Genomic DNA, 12,510 nt, shown 5'->3' with positions numbered 1-12,510 from the left:
AACAACATCTTGGACCTACTGATAACAAACAGACCCGAACTTTTCGACTCTGTATGTACAGAACAGGGAATCAGTGATCATAGGGCCGTTGCAGCATCCCTGAATATGGAAGTTAGTAGGAATATAAAAAAGGGGAGGAAGGTTTATCTGTTTAGCAAGAGTAATAGAAGGCAGATTTCAGACTATCTAACAGATCAAAACGAAAATTTCTGTTCCGACACTGACAATGTTGAGTGTTTATGGAAAAAGTTCAAGGCAATCGTAAAATGCGTTTTAGACAGGTACGTGCCGAGTAAAACTGTGAGGGACGGGAAAAACCCACCGTGGTACAACAACAAAGTTAGGTAACTACTGCGAAAGCAAAGAGAGCTTCACTCCAAGTTTAAACGCAGCCAAAACCTCTCAGACAAACAGAAGCTAAACGATGTCAAAGTTAGCGTAAGGAGGGCTATGCGTGAAGCGTTCAGTGAATTCTAAAGTAAAATTCTATGTACCGTCTTGACAGAAGATCCTAGGAAGTTCTGGTCATACGTTAAATCAGTAAGTGGCTCGAAACAGCATATCCAGACACTCCGGGATGATGATGGCATTGAAACAGAGGATGACACGCGTAAAGCTGAAATACTAAACACCTTTTTCCAAAGCTGTTTCACAGAGGAAGACCGCACTGCAATTCCTTCTCTAACTCCTCGCACAAACGAAAAAATGGCTGACATCGAAATAAGTGTCCAAGGAATAGAAAAGCAACTGGAATCACTCAATAGAGGAAAGTCCACTGGACCTGACGGGATACCAATTCGATTCTACACAGAGTACGCGAAAGAACTTGCCCCCCTTCTAACAGCCGTGTACCGCAAGTCTCTAGAGGAACGGAGGGTTCCAAATGATTGGAAAAGAGCACAGGTAGTCCCAGTCTTCAAGAAGGGTCGTCGAGCAGTTGCGCAAAACTATAGACCTATATCTCTGACGTCGATCTGTTGTAGAATTTTAGAACATATTTTTTGCTCGAGTATCATGTCGTTTTTGGAAACCCAGAATCTACTATGTAGGAATCAACATGGATTCCGGAAACAGCGATCGTGTGAGACCCAACTCGCTTTATTTGTTCATGAGACCCAGAAAATATTAGATACAGGCTCCCAGGTAGATGCTATTTTTCTTGACTTCCGGAAGGCGTTCGATACAGTTCCGCACTGTCGCCTGATAAACAAAGTAAGAGCCTACGGAATATCAGACCAGCTGTGTGGCTGGATTGAAGAGTTTTTAGCAAACAGAACACAGCATGTTGTTATCAATGGAGAGACGTCTACAGACGTTAAAGTAACCTCTGGCGTGCCACAGGGGAGTGTTATGGGACCATTGCTTTTCACAATATATATAAATGACCTAGTAGATAGTATCGGAAGTTCCATGCGGCTTTTCGCGGATGATGCTGTAGTATACAGAGAAGCTGCAGCATTAGAAAATTGTAGCGAAATGCAGGAAGATCTGCAGCGGATAGGCACTTGGTGTAGGGAGTGGCAACTGTCCCTTAACATAGACAAATATAATGTATTACGAATACATAGAAAGAAGGATCCTTTATTGTATGATTATATGATAGCGGAACAAACACTGGTAGCAGTTACTTCTGTAAAATATCTGTGAGTATGCGTGCGGAACGATTTGAAGTGGAATGATCATATAAAATTAATTGTTGGTAAGGCGGGTACCAGGTTGAGATTCATTGGGAGAGTGCTTAGAAAATGTAGTCCACCAACAAAGGAGGTGGCTTACAAAACACTCGTTCGACCTATACTTGAGTATTGCTCATCAGTGTGGGATCCGTACCAGATCGGTTTGACGGAGGAGATAGAGAAGATCCAAAGAAGAGCGGCACGTTTCGTCACAGGGTTATTTGGTAACCGTGATAGCGTTACGGAGATGTTTAATAAACTCAAGTGGCAGACTCTGCAAGTGAGGCGCTCTGCATCGCGGTGTAGATTGCTCGCCAGGTTTCGAGAGGGTGCGTTTCTGGATGAGGTATCGAATATATTGCTTCCCCCTACTTATACCTCCCGAGGAGATCACGAATGTAAAATTAGAGCGATTAGAGCGCGCACGGAGGCTTTCAGACTGTCGTTCTTCCCGCGAACCATACGCGACTGGAACAGGAAAGGGAGGTAATGACAGTGGCACGTAAAATGCCCTCCGCCACACACCTTTGGGTGGCTTGCGGAGTATAAATGTAGATGTAAATGTAAATGTAGATGTAGTCTTTGCTTTGCTTTACCTCTGCACACTTTTTTCAACTTCACTTGTATTCTCCGATCACTAGGTTTTGGTCTGAATTTATATCCGCTCCTGGATAAGCTTCAGCATTCTTCAAACAGTTCCTAAACCTTTTTTGTATCAGGATGTAGTTCAACTGATATCTTTCCCTATTCAAATTTGATATCCATGTGCAACGTCTCCTTTTGTGGTGTTCAAATACTGTGTTACCCACTGCTAATGAATTTTCTTTACAGAAAGTAATTAGTCGTTCGCCTCTCTCATTTCTTATTCCTAATCCAAATTTTCCTACTGTATCTTCATCTCTTCCTTCACCCACCACTGCATTCGAGTCCCGCATGATAATAACGCAGGCATTTCTATTTTCTTTTTCGATAAGTTCTTGAATTTTCTCATAATATTCTTCCACTTCCTCATCTCTATGCTGGATGGTTGGCATATATACCTATATTAATACCAAATCTTTTGAACTACCCTCCAGTCATATCACCATCAGTCTTCCATCAATATATTGTACCTTCATTACCTTATTTTTCAACTTTTGCCCTATCAATATTCCTACTCCGTTTTCACCACTCTTGATTTCCCCTGAGTAAAAGTGCTTATAATCTCTACTTTATATCTCCCCATTCTCTCCCCATCGCATTTCATACAAACCGAGGGCATCTAATCTGTTCCTTTTCATCTCCTGTTTTGCATTCTCTAGCTTTCCTGCTTGCAGTAGTGTCCTCACATTCCATGTTCCAATGCGTATCTTTCCTCCCTTCACTGTCCCTTTCTTCCTTTCAAATACGTCTACTCTCAATGTGTTCCCCTCCTGGAGATCCGAATGAGAGGAAGTTTTAACTCCGAAATATTTCACATGGAGAGACATACCATGTACCATGTACTGCTTGGGTAGCCGTAGCCGGTGCCAAGCCCTGAGGGATACGGTGAAGACCTCAATGGTAGCGAAGGCGGAGAAGACGGACTTTGGTACGGCGGAGCTGGCGGAAGAGGCACCTTCTCTCTTTGGGTACAAAAAGAGTACAAGTAGCGACTGAACCCCAGAGGGGTGGCTACAGACAGCGTCTGACTCATGGTGAGCGGCTGACTTTAGGCTGGGCATCCTACTGCCCATTAGGAAAGTAACGGGAAACTACGACATTACATTCCCATGGATCACTAGAGGGATTAAAGTATGCTATCAAAGGAAAAGGGAAATGTAACTTTTGGCAGAAACAAGTAGAGATTTGCCGTAGTTGCACACTACAAAAACTACTCAAAATTAATAGGACAGGTTATTGAAAATCAAGGAACATGCACATAATGTCAGAAATTAGTACTTACGGCAGGAGACTTAAGAGTATATGGAATTCAGCGAAACGAAAGACAGGACAACCAGCGAAAGAACAAGACACCATTACTGTTGAACTGAATGGAAGGGCTATAAGTGATGAGTCATCGCCAACCGCGGTGGTCTCGCGGTTCTAGGCGCGCAGTCCGGAGCCGTGCGACTGCTACGGTCGCAGGTTCGAATCCTGCCTCGGGCATGGATGTGTGTGATGTCCTTAGGTTAGTTAGGTTTAAGTAGTTCTAAGTTCTAGGGGACTGTTAACCACAGCAGTTGAGTCCTATAGTGCTCAGAGCCATTTGAACCATTTTTTTGATGAGTCATAGGTAGCAAACGCATTTAATAATTATTCCTTAAATATAGTAGAAAGCAGAGGGACAAACAGTTCAAGATTAAAATCGCAGCAGTATGTTGAAAATGTAACTTTCTTGAAATTCAGTCACGTGAATGTATTACCACCTTCTCCTTCAGAAATGAAGAAAATTATACATACTGTCAAAAATAAAAGCCCATCCGGTTTAGATAGTGATTTCAATAGAGTAATAAAAATTTGTTCCCGTACAATAAGTCCAGTTTAATCTGTAATATGTAAAGTACACTCCTGGAAATGGAAAAAAGAACACATTGACACCGTTGTGTCAGACCCACCATACTTGCTCCGGACACTGCGAGAGGGCTGTACAAGCAATGATCACACGCACGGCACAGCGGACACACCAGGAACCGCGGTGTTGGCCATCGAATGGCGCTAGCTGCGCAGCATTTGTGCACCGCCGCCGTCAGTGTCAGCCAGTTTGCCGTGGCATACGGAGCTCCATCGCAGTCTTTAACACTGGTAGCATGCCGCGACAGCGTGGACGTGAACCGTATGTGCAGTTGACGGACTTTGAGCGAGGGCGTATAGTGGGCATGCGGGAGGCCGGGTGGACGTACCGCCGAATTGCTCAACACGTGGGGCGTGAGGTCTCCACAGTACATCGATGTTGTCGCCAGTGGTCGGCGGAAGGTGCACATGCCCGTCGACCTGGGACCGGACCGCAGCGACGCACGGATGCACGCCAAGACCGTAGGATCCTACGCAGTGCCGTAGGGGAAAGCACCGCCACTTCCCAGCAAATTAGGGACACTGTTGCTCCTGGGGTATCGACGAGGACCATTCGCAACCGGCTCCATGAAGCTGGGCTACGGTCCCGCACACCGTTAGGCCGTCTTCCGCTCACGCCCCAACATCGTGCAGCCCGCCTCCAGTGGTGTCGCGACAGGCGTGAATGGAGGGACGAATGGAGACGTGTCGTCTTCAGCGATGAGAGTCGCTTCTGCCTTGGTGCCAATGATGGTCGTATGCGTGTTTGGCGCCGTGCAGGTGAGCGCCACAATCAGGACTGCATACGACCGAGGCACACAGGGCCAACACCCGGCATCATGGTGTGGGGAGCGATCTCCTACACTGGCCGTACACCACTGGTGATCGTCGAGGGGACACTGAATAGTGCACGGTACATCCAAACCGTCATCGAACCCATCGTTCTACCATTCCTAGACCGGCAAGGGAACTTGCTGTTCCAATAGGACAATGCACGTCCGCATGTATCCCGTGCCACCCAACGTGCTCTAGAAGGTGTAAGTCAACTACCCTGGCCAGCAAGATCTCCGGATCTGTCCCCCATTGAGCATGTTTGGGACTGGATGAAGCGTCATCTCACGCGGTCTGCACGTTCATCACGAACGCTGGTCCAACTGAGGTGCCAGGTGGAAATGGCATGGCAAGCCGTTCCACAGGACTACATCCAGCATCTCTACGATCGTCTCCATGGGAGAATAGCAGCCTGCATTGCTGCGAAAGGTGGATATACACTGTACTAGTGCCGACATTGTGCATGCTCTGTTGCCTGTGTCTATGTGCCTGTGGTTCTGTCAGTGTGATCATGTGATGTATCTGACCCCAGGAATGTGTCAATAAAGTTTCCCCTTCCTGGGACAATGAATTCACGGTGTTCTTATTTCAATTTCCAGGAGTGTATTACTAACTAAAGGCCTTTTTTCAGACAGACAAAAATATGCTCCTATTTAAGAAAGATGATAAGAGAGATGGCAGTAACTACCGATCTGTTTCACTGCTGACATCATTCTCCAAAATTTTTGAAAAGATGATGTATTCTAGAATAGTATATCATCTTAGGAACACTAGCATCCTTAGCAAATCACAGTTTGGGTTTCAGAAGGGTTGCTCTACTGAGAATGCCATTACACGTTCATTCATCAGATTTTAGAGCATTAAAGATTAAAATAGTGCGGGTTGGTATATTCTGTGACCTGTGTAAGGCATTTGACTCTTTGAAAAACTGACGTTTTATGGGACTGGTATAATAGAAGACCAATGTATAATGTCATATCCAACAAAAAGAATTCAGAAAGTTGTACTTACTAATTGAAACAATATAGTCCAGGGACTTATTCTGATTGGGGAGAAATCATATATGGGGTTCAACGAGGTTCAGTCGTAGAGCCACATCTGTACATCATATATGCAAACGATCTTACGTCTAGTGTACAACAAGCAGTATTAGCTCTTTTTGCAGATGCCGCTGCTATTGTAATCAGTTCAAGCATATGTATAGACCCAGAAGAAATGGTAAACAAATTTCATATTAGTATCATTGACAGATTTTCTGCGAATGATCTCATTCCCAGTTTTAAAATGACACAACATATTCCGTTCTGCACAGCCAAAGGTACTACACGAATGATAAGTGTAACACATAGTGAGGAAATAATAAGTAGGGTGGAAACTTTAAAATCCTTAGGGGCCCTTTTGATGAGAATTTAAATTGGCAAAAACACGTTTTGAAACTCCTAAATAATTTATTTCAGCCACATTTGCGCTTAGAGTCATAGCAAATCTTGGGGAGAGACAAATCAGTAAGGTAACGTATTTTACGCTCGTACATACTTTCATTCAGTTATGACATGTGGAATAATGTTCAGAGGTGATTCATCTTTAAGAAAGAAAGTCTTCACTGCGCAAAAACGTACTGTAAGAATAATACGTGGTGCTCGCCCATGATCATCTTGTACACATCTGTTTATGGAGTTGGGCATTCTGACTACTGTGTCACAGTATATTTATTCCCTCATGAAGTTTGGTGTAAATAATCCACTACAGTTCAAGAGGAACAATGAAGTCCATAATTACAATACCAAGAAGGTAAATAACATTACTCCACATTGGTTGTCTTTAGCACAAAAGGGATGCACAGTGCTGCAACAAAAATTTTTGAGGTTCGTGACTCTAACACATCCAACCAAAAAGATATGCCAGGAGCAGCGAACGCGATGGTTTTCTGGATGTAATACCCGCACTCTCTTTTCCTGCCATAACTGAAGGGAAATTGCTTACTTCTTATCTTGTGAAAATGACTCGCAGCCATCGTCCCAAAAGATTTCTTCTCCGTCGGCCACAGAATGTAACGTGCTCTGCATAACGAAGTGGCAAACGGGAAAGATTTCAGAGCGATTGAAAAATGAAATAACGAAATATTGGAATGTCACTTGATTTTATTTTTATTGATAGAATCATAAAACCGAGAAAATGATTTCGAGAGCCAGTCCACTATCAGTACTCATACCAAAGTTTCTGGATACTAATTGTCTCGAGAGCATAATAAGAAGTCAGAACAAATTGCTCCATTTGCTCTTAGTATTCACACGAGATGTATGTTTTCCGAGGCATCATTTAACAATTTCAATCTATCTTTAAGCGAAATCACTCTTCACGCAATAAATAACTTGTTGCCTCCCCGAAAACCGATCTTAGACTAGTTAAATTAACACGCGATCGCACAAGTTCGTCATCCGAGTCAATTTTAATAAATATTTCCGTCTTTACACTAGATCACATTCTACACAAGGATTCATACATTCCTCGGAAACTATCCATAGCCTCGTAATGAATTCTCTTAATAGTTTGGCGGCTGCCCATACAGGGTGCATTTGTGATTGGTATTTTGTGTCTGCCCTTGACTATCAGTAGTAACTGAAATTTGTAATTTATCTCTGAATGCGAACTGAGAGTTATAGAAATTATTCTTAACGCGTTACCAGCGCAAGTAACGTCAGTAGCGCGGTTGGAGGTGTATATTAATATTCAAACAGTAAACAAAAATAATGAAAGTTACGCTTCTTCGCGCCAAGCCTTGCAGATGCATCCCTGCTGTCTATTCAGGCTAACGAGAAATTCTCGCACTCGGACTTCGCAGAGGGCGATTCCTCACATATTAGCAACACAAAAATGTCTCTCACAACATTTTTTCTTGCACATATTGTTGTTGTTGTTGTTGTTGTTGTTGTGGTCTTCAGTCCTGAGACTGGTTTGATGCAGCTCTCCATCTACTCTATCCTGTGCAAGCTTCTTCATCTCCCAGTACCTACTGCAACCTACATCCTTCTGAATCTGTTTAGTGTATTCATCTCTTGGTCTCCCTCTACGATTTTTACCCTCCACGCTGCCCTCCAATACTAAATTGGTGATCCCTTGATGCCTCAGAACATGTCCTACCAACCGATCCCATCTTCTGGTCAAGTTGTGCCACAAACTTCTCTTCTCCCCAATCCTATTCAATAGTTCCTCACTAGTTATGTGATCTACCCATCTAATCTTCAGCATTCTTCTGTAGCACCATATTTCAAAATCTTCTATTCTCTTCTTGTCTAGCCTATTTATCGTCCGTGTTTCACTTCCATACATGGCTACACTCCATACAAATACTTTCAGAAATGACATCCTGACGCTTAAATCTATACTCGATGTTAGCAAATTTCTCTTCTTCAGAAACGCTTTCCTTGCCATTGCCAGTCTACATTTTAGATCTTCTCTACTTCGACCATCATCAGTTATTTTGCTCTCCAAATAGCAAAACTCCTTTACTACTTTAAGTGTCTCATTTCCTAATCTAATTCCCTCAGCATCACCCGACTTAATTCGACTACATTCCATTATCCTCGTTTTTCTTTTGTTGATGTTCATCTTATATCCACGTTTCAAGACCCTATCCATTCCATTCAACTGCTCTTCCAAGTCCTTTGCTGTCTCTGACAGAATTACAATGTCATCGGCGAACCTCAAAGTTTTTATTTCTTCTCCATGGATTTTAATACCTACTCCGAATTTTTTTTTTGTTTCCTTCACTGCTTGCTCAATATACAGATTGAATAACATCGGGGAGAGGCTACAACCCTGTCTTACTCCCTTCCCAACCACTGCTTCCCTTTCATGTCCCTCGACTCTTATAACTGCCATCTGCTTTCTGTACAAATTGTAAATAGCCTTTCGCTCCCTGTATTTTACCCCTGCCACCTTCAGAATTTGAAAGAGAGTATTCCAGTCAACATTGTCAAAAGCTTTCTCTAAGTCTACACATGCTAGAAACGTAGGTTTGCCCTTCCTTAATCTAGCTTCTAAGATAAGTTCAAATGGTTCAAATGGCTCTGAGCACTATGGGACTCAACTGCTGTGGTCATCAGTCCCCTAGAACGTAGAACTACTTAAACCTAACTAACCTAAGGACAGCACACAACACCCAGCCATCACGAGGTAGAGAAAATCCCTGACCCCTCTAAGATAAGTCGTAGGGTCAGTATTGCCTCACGTGTTCCAACATTTCTACGGAATCCAGACTGATCTTCCCCGAGGTCGGCTTCTACTAGGTTTTCCATTCGTCTGTAAAGAATTCGCTTTAATATTTCGCAGCTGTGACTTATTAAACCGATAGTTCGGTAATTTTCACATCTGTCAACACCTGCTTTCTTTGGGATTGGAATTATTATATTCTTCTTGAAGTCTGAGGGTATTTCGCCTGTTTCATACATCTTGCTCACCAGATGGTAGAGTTTTGTCAGGACTGGCTCTACCAAGGCCGTCAGTAGTTCCAATGGAATGTTGACTACTCCGGGGGCCTTGTTTCGACTCAGGTCTTTCACTGCTCTGTCAAACTCTTCACGCAGTATCGTATCTCCCATTTCGTCTTCATCTACATCCTCTTCCATTTCCATAATATTGTCCTCAAGTACATCGCCCTTGAATAGACCCTCTATATACTCCTTCCACCTTTCTACTTTCCCTTCTTCGTTTAGAACTGGGTTTCCATCTGAGCTCTTGATATTCATACAAGTCGTTCTCTTATCTCCAAAGGTCTCTTTAATTTTCCTGTAGGCAGTATCTATCTTACCCCTAGTGAGATAAGCCTCTACATCCTTACATTTGTCCTCTAGCCATCCCTGCTTAGCCATTTTGCACTTCCTGTCGATCTCATTATTGAGATGTTTGTATTCCTTTTTGCCTGCTTCATTTACTGCATTTTTATATTTTCTCCTTTCATCAATTAAATTCAATATTTCTTCTGTTACCCAAGGATTTCTACTAGCCCTCGTCTTTTTACCTACTTGATCCTCTGCTGCCTTCACTACTTCATCCCTCAAAGCTACCCATTCTTCTTCTACTGTATTTCTTTCCCCAATTCCTGTCAATTGTTCCCTTATGCTCTCCCTGAAACTCTGTACAACCTCTGGTTCTTTCAGTTTATCCAGGTCCCATCTCCATAAATTCCCACCTTTTTGCAAAATCATCAGTGTTAATCTACAGTTCATAACCAATAGAGTGTGGTCAGAGTCCACATCTGTCCCTGGAAATGTCTTACAATTTAAAATCTGGTTCCTAAATCTCTGTCTTACCATTACATAATCTATCTGAAACCTGTCAGTATCTCCAGGCTTCTTTCATGTATACAGCCTTCTTTTATGATTCTTGAACCAAGTGTTAGCTATGATTAAGTTGTGCTCTGTGCAAAATTCTACCAGGCGGCTTCCTCTTTCATTTCTTAGCCGCAATCCATATTCACCTACTACGTTTCCTTCTCTCTATTTTCCTACTACCGAGTTCCAGTCACCCACGACTATTAAATTTTCTTCACCCTTCACTATCTGTATAATTTCTTTTGTTTCATCAGACATTTCTTCAATTTCTTCGTCATCTGCAGAGCTAGTTGGCATATAAACTTGTACTACTGTAGTAGGTGTGGGCTTCGTATCTATCTTGGACACAATAATGCGTTCACTATGCTGTTTGTAGTAGCTTACCCGTACTCCTATTTTTTTATTCATTATTAAACCTACACCTGCATTGGCCCTATTTGATTTTGTGTTTATAACCCTGTAGTCACCTGACCAAAAGTCTTGTTCCTCCTGCCACCGAACTTCACTAATTCCCACTATATCTAACTTCAACCTATCCATTTCCTTTTTTAAATTTTCTAACCTACCTGCCCGATTAAGGGATCTGACATTCCACGCTCCGATCCGTAGAACACCAGTTTTCTTTCTCCTGATAATTGCACATATTTCCGATAGTAAACGGACTTCAAAGAGTGGCAATCTGGCAACACTGTGATTACATGTACCGTAACTGCCTCTGTAATGCTGTGTAGTTGGGGCAACGAACAACATTTTGGGTTAGTAACAGGGGGGGGGGGGGGGGGGAGTTCGATTCTAAGTTGAACCGTATTCGTTTTTATTTGCCAGTTTCATTCTGCTATCTGATAATGTAGTACACACCGTTTCTTAAGCCACACGTATCCGACATTTGCATAGTATAGTGTTTTGTAACGGGGGATCAGACAAGTCAGAAATAGGCAGTTGAAACAAATGACATGTCATAGTACAGAATAACTACAAAAGCAATATCATTTTCGAGATGCTAAAGGCGATTGCACAGTCAAATAACTCAATATCTGCTAGTTATTTATACTGCATCTAGTATGTTCGCTCAGATGTGCACATTAGCAGCCAATAAGGGTTTTCGTATTAACGACTGCATGACGTTTAAAAAAGAAAACGTTTCCTCAGATCAGATGCTCTGCACATTCAAACATTGAACGACCTACTGGATAGTACAGCTCTGGAGTCTTCGCAACATGGCTGCATCCACAGATACGAGAGCACCTTGAACACACGCTATCAGTTCTTCCACGTGCGTCTGCAGAGTAGAACACACGTGTTCCTTCAAGTGCCCCCACAGGAAGAAATCCAATGGATTTAGGTCAGGTGAGCGCGGAGGCCATACTACTGGACCCACCGTCCGAGCCATTTCCCGGAACATGTTCCAAAGTGTGGATGATGAAGATGATGTTTGGCTTCTGGGGCGCTCAACTGTGCGGTCATCAGTGCCCGTACAAAGTCCCAATTCTTGCTCAGTCCAATTTGTTACACAGTCCAATCTAGCCACTGTCACGAATGATGATGATGGTGAACATGATGATGAAATGATGAGGACAACACAAACACCCAGTCCCCGTGCAGAAAAAATCCCCAATCTGGCTGGGAATCGAACCCAGGACCCCGTGATCCAGAGGCACCAACGCTAGCCTCTAGACCACGAGCTGCCGACTCCAAAGTGTGGAGGAGCACCATCATGCTGGAATCATAACCTCTGCCGAACATGAAGTGGAACATCTTCCACTGCGTCAGGCAAATAGTTTGAGACAAATGCATGATACCTTCTTGGAATCAACCGGTCAGAAAAGAAATAGGTTCTTAAAAGCCTGTCTCCTAATATTCCGGCACAGACGTTGATGCCAAAGCGAACTTGATATCCACTGTCGCTTGTGACGTGCGAGTTAACGTCGCACATGGTGGGCATTGCGATACAGAAGACACCCACACAAGTGAACGCTGCTTCATCCGATCATATTACAGTGTTATAAAGTCGTCGTGGGATTCCTTTTGTTGCTGAAACCATTCACAGAGTTGCATCCGCAGCCGACGGTCTGCAGGATGCAGGTGTTGCCTTAAAGCATAATGATAGGGGTGCAGCCCATGCTAGTGCAGCACGTCGACGACAGTGAGTTGCGAGGCAT

This window comes from Schistocerca serialis, chromosome 4 (genome assembly GCF_023864345.2).
Source record: "Schistocerca serialis cubense isolate TAMUIC-IGC-003099 chromosome 4, iqSchSeri2.2, whole genome shotgun sequence".
NCBI lineage: Eukaryota > Metazoa > Arthropoda > Insecta > Orthoptera > Acrididae > Schistocerca > Schistocerca serialis.
This window is presented reverse-complemented; position numbering follows the sequence as displayed.